Source organism: Podarcis muralis, chromosome 15 (genome assembly GCF_964188315.1).
Source record: "Podarcis muralis chromosome 15, rPodMur119.hap1.1, whole genome shotgun sequence".
NCBI classification, from domain to species: Eukaryota; Metazoa; Chordata; class Lepidosauria; order Squamata; family Lacertidae; genus Podarcis; species Podarcis muralis.
The window spans coordinates 43,739,516-43,744,849 of NC_135669.1; positions in this window are offsets into that span (position 1 = coordinate 43,739,516).

Sequence of the window (5,334 nt, forward strand, 5' to 3'; positions counted from 1 at the left end):
AGGGTTGTATTAAGAACAGAGATAGCAGAGATATTTTCGCTTTCGTATGCGAATTAACACGTAGAGTGATTTTAAACAAATCGTTTTAACCCACAAGTTGATGACACCGAACTTCATTGGTCCGGATTGCAATTCCGTTGACTCATCTCGTATTTACAAAGTGAGCCTGAAAAGTCAAGCACTCCAAGAGATAAAAGGATACTGTACAACATCTATGACTCTGCAGAATGTGAATGGATAAAGAATCCAGTCCAATGATTCAGCAATTGGGGGGGGGGGACACCCTTAAAGTGTTGTTGTTTTTTTAAGTTTGAAATACCTGCCTCAATAAAATACGAGAGAGATGACAAAGATAAATATAATGTTATGTACTTCTTGGTTTAAAAAAAGTTTGTGAAGAGAAAACTAACAAATAATGGGAATAATGGAAAATGGGAATAATGGAAAATATTCAGCGCAGACAGAAGGAAGCACTTCACTCAGTTCAAAGGAGAAAAATGAAAAGGGACAGATGACTGGCAATGAGATGCAAAAAGTATAATCAGCAATCAATCCCTTTAAATGTTTGTGAAATAGGCCCAATAAGCCTTCAAAGCAGCAGATGGGTGGAAAATGGGCCAGCATTGCTTAAAGTGATTTCTTCAAAACACTTTTAGTGGGACAATAGTAAGCCGGTGGTGCTGTGGGTTAAACCACAGAGCCTAGGACTTGCCAATTAGAAGGTCGGCGGTTCGAATTCCCGCGAAAGGTGAGCTCCCGTTCCTCGGTCCCTGCTCCTGCCAACTTAGCAGTTTGAAAGCACGTCAAAGTACAAGTAGATAAATAGGTACCACTCCGGCATTTCCGTGCACTGCTCTGGTTCGCCAGAAGCAGCTTAGTCATGCTGGCCACATGACCCGGAAGCTGTACGCCTGCTCCCTCGGCCAATAAAGCGAGATGAGCGCCACAACCCCAGAGTCGGCCACGACTGGACCTAATGGTCAGGGGTCCCTTTACCTTAGTAAGCCATCGTATCTATTTGGACCCAACAAGTAATGTCAAATACCTCAACTTCTACATGCAATATTTAATAGGAGTTTGTGTTCCTTAAATAATGCTATTTTGCTGATCTGCAAAGATAAAGGTAAAGGTAAAGGTACCCCTGCCCATACGGGCCAGTCTTGACAGACTCTAGGGTTGTGCGCCCATCTCACTCAAGAGGCCGGGGGCCAGCGCTGTCCGGAGACACTTCCAGGTCACGTGGCCAGTGTGACAAGCTGCATCTGGCGAGACAGCGCAGCACACGGAAACGCCGTTTACCTTCCCGCTAGTAAGTGGTCCCTATTTATCTACTTGCACCCGGAGGTGCTTTTGAACTGCTAGGTTGGCAGGCGCTGGGACCGAGCAACGGGAGCGCACCCCGCCGCGGGGATTCGAACCGCCGACCTTTTGATCGGCAAGCCCTAGGCGCTGAGGCTTTTACCCACAGCGCCACCCGCGTCCCAGGATCTGCAAAGATATGCAAGTTTAATTGGTTAAATACAGTGGTACCTCAGTTTATAGACGCTTCAGGTTACAGACTCCGCTAACCCAGAAATAGTACCTCGGGTTAAGAACTTTGCTTCAGGATGAGAACAGAAATTGTGCTCCGGCAGCGCGACAGCAGCAGGAGGCCATTAGCTAAAGTGGTGCTTCAGGTTAAGAACGGTTTCAGGTTAAGAATGGACCTCCAGAACGAATTAAGTACTTAACCCGAGGTACCTCTGTAACTGATGGAAACTCACAAACTGGCAAGGCAATTGTGTACATATCGGCTCAGGGGTAAGAATAGGACTTATTCCTTCTTCTTTGGCGACCACTCGTAGCTGAGTAAGATTGTTTACATAAACACAGTTATGTATATGATTGTAGCCCTAAATGAATACAGTTGCTGTCCCAAATGTAGATCATTGTAGTCCTAAATAGGTTTGGAAGAAATTAAATAACTCCTTCAACAGCAGAATGTCTTCTAGAAATTTTGGACTTGTTAACAACTCCCATCAGCCCCAGTCAATACAGCCATGTTTAATTTTGTTTCATGATGTGTTTAATTTTGTCTTAATAGCATAATTCCACATTTTACTTATCCAATACTCAGTGAAGGGTATTGTGCAAAATACATGTTTTACTGGAACAGAAGACCTCGAAGCTATTTACAAGACAGTGTTTAATAGGCATTTAAAATACCAATAAAAAGATTAGAAAAGTAAAATATAAATCCAGCAATTGTGTTGAACTAAACAAGAAAAAAAAAATGTAATCAAAGGTCCAAAACAGAGGTTATATTTTCCAAATGAATAGAGTGCATATTTTGTAGAAAAATGAAAGCAGCAAAACACAAAGCGAACAGCCGAATTATGCAATTCTGTGGTGGAAGAGAGTTTTGTATATTTGAATCTGACACATAAGGAATGAAATCCTACCCAATGGTGTAGGCATGTTCTGGATCTTAGGCTTAGTGAAATCACATGCCTTGGCAGGCTTGCTGGGAAAAACTGTTTATAGCAGGTGCTGCAAAGAATTAATTGAAGGTGCCTTCTGAATATCAATGGGCAGGGAGTTCCAATGGTGAGGTTTGCGCCCCCCCCCCCCGCAAAAGAGCATTTTGTGTTATTACATGTTGTGCTCTTATATATTTATTATTGCTTGCCACCTCGTGTGAAATGTTTCACAAGGCTGGATAGAAACTGATGAAATAAACATGAAAACAAATGGATAAATTGCATATTTCCTCTATCGATTGGAGGTTAACATGTGAGCCATCCCATTCCCTCTTGTTTTATATGTTTGCCAAAGTTCACCAGGCTTGCCATACTTCAGGAAAATTCCTGACATGTCCTGGTTTTCGGGTGTAAAAATGGCATCAGGGTCAGGGGGGAATTTTGCCCGATCGGAAACAGCTCCAAAAGTTTAAAATCACTGTTTTTTTTTGGGGGGGGGGAGGTTCCCCCCCAAAAGCTTAACAATTTTGGGGTCTTCCTAAAAAAAGGCAAACAACTTTGCAGGAAATTTTGAAATATGGCAACCTTAACTTTGTATTACTGGTCAAACAAACGACATAGCTCAGTTGGTTACAGCATGGTGCTGATAACACCAAGGTTCCAGGTTCGAAACCTGGGGAAACTCAGCCAGATGGGCAGGGTATAAATAGTATATTATTGTTATTATTATTATTATCTGTGTATTCCTGCATTGCAGGGGTCTGGACTAGATAATCCTCGGGTCCCTTCCAACGCTACAATTCTATTTTTCTATGATCAATGCTAAGTTTGCCTTGGTGACCATTCCTTCTCTATATCCATTCCTGACTTTACTTGTAGCTGGTATTAAGTAGCTGGAAAACTACCCCGTCTTACGTCAAAGGGCATAAAGCTGTTTTTAATATAATGTTGCAACTCGCCCTGGGACATTAAGATGGAGGGCGGGCAATTAATCAATTAATAATTGGCAGCTGCCTTTATTGTTTCCTGGGGGCCCTCGTGCCCCTCCCCTCCTGCTTTCCCCAAAGCAGCATCTCTTGTGTGGTTAAGCGTGCCTGCGCGCGCGTGCGCGTGTGGATCTATAGAGATCGCGTGGGGGGGAGGGAGAGCGGCTGCTCGGATGATCCACGTGTCTTTCCGGGAAGTGTCGCTCCTTCCTGATCCCAGCTCCGGTAGTGAGGTCATCGCCCGGATTTAGGGCATGAGACCATCCATTGCCAAGACTGGCAAAAGGTTGGTGGCTGGGCGGGGGGGGGGGGCCTCAGAACAAGTCACTACTAGGATGGCGAGGGGGAGGGAAGCGCCCCCTGCCGCCCAAATCTGCGCTTGCAAAGTTTGGCGCGCCCGTGTTGGAAACGTGCAAATGCTGTACGTCTGCATATATTGCCGCTTTCCGTCGCGCGTAAAGGACGCGCGTTTGAAGCCCGCCTGCGCCTCTTTGCGCAGCGATCGCAAGAAAATAAAGTAGAGAGGGACTACAATATGAAGGCAACTGAGTAGACCCATGCAAATCAATGGCGCCCAACAGGCACGTGCATTCATTCCGATGGGTCTACTCTGAGCAGGACTCGCATTGGCTACAACCCCAAGCGCAAGGAAAGGCCGCAAGGCGCTTTCTAAGTTCACCCCGGCAACAAAAAAGGGAAGAGAGTAGCCAGCTGATTTTTTTTCTTGGAAAGGAGGGATCAAAACAAGTTCAGTAAACCTGGGCACTCATGTTCACAGTGCAGCGATCCTTTAACCACGCTTCCCTGGGATTAAAGCCCCCCGGAACTCAATAGGGTCTGACTTCGAATTCGGCTCACCTAAACTTTGGGCTCTTAGGCCTGCCTACCCCGAGATCCGTGGGGTTTACTCCCGGGTAAGGAGAGACACAATGCACACGTGACGGAGCAGGATGCGAGGCATATACACAGTCGAAGAGCCAGCGGTCAGTGTCGGACGAGGCCTGGGTTCAAATCCCTCTCTCAGCCATGAAGCTCCCAGGATGACCTTGGGGGTCAGTCCCTGCCCCTAAGCCTGACCCTGGGGAGTAATTGAGGGGGGGAAACAAAGTATGCACCACCCTGACCTCTTTGGAGGAAAAAAAGGGATAGAAGTGCAATAGATAAATACAAATAATTAAATTATACATCACGTACACATCTACATACATGCTTGTTTGTGTGCGCGTAAGTTATTTAAATGTTTTAATTAATGTATTTGTGTTTTACTTGTAACACGCCCTGGGATCTTAAGGGTGTAGGGTGGGTAATTAATAATGATAATAATAAATGTAAGTCTAATGGAGACGTTATTAGGTAACAAGTGACCGATAAAGACCAAGTAATATTAAAACAACAACAACAACAACAGCATACATACATGTACACACATCCACATCAGTATAATGCCCCATTCCCATTCAGGAATAAATATATATGTGGTTGTGTGTGGATATATATAGAGAGAGGAAGGAAATTGACAAAACCCTGATCATTCCGGAAAAGAGAAATGGACAAAACCCTGATCCGTGACCACAGCGGATTGCAAAACAGACCCGGATCCCTTTTCCTCTCGGGATCGCCTTGGGTTTCCTTGTTTTTGTCAACTTTCTATTCTTTCCTGCTCCTCCTCGCAGCCCCAAGCCGCGCCGCGTCCATCCCGGCAGCCAGCAAAGCCCCGAAAGCTCCAGAAAGGGGCGGCGGCGGCGGCGAGGCGGGCGGCAGGAGCGCGCGCGCGGGTGGCGCCCCGTCCGCTCCCAGCTTTCCACGTCTCCCTTCCTGGGGCCGGGAGGGGGCGGGCGGAGGGGGGGTGGGGAAGCCGGAGGGGGCGGGGAGAACCCAGGCCGGGCTCG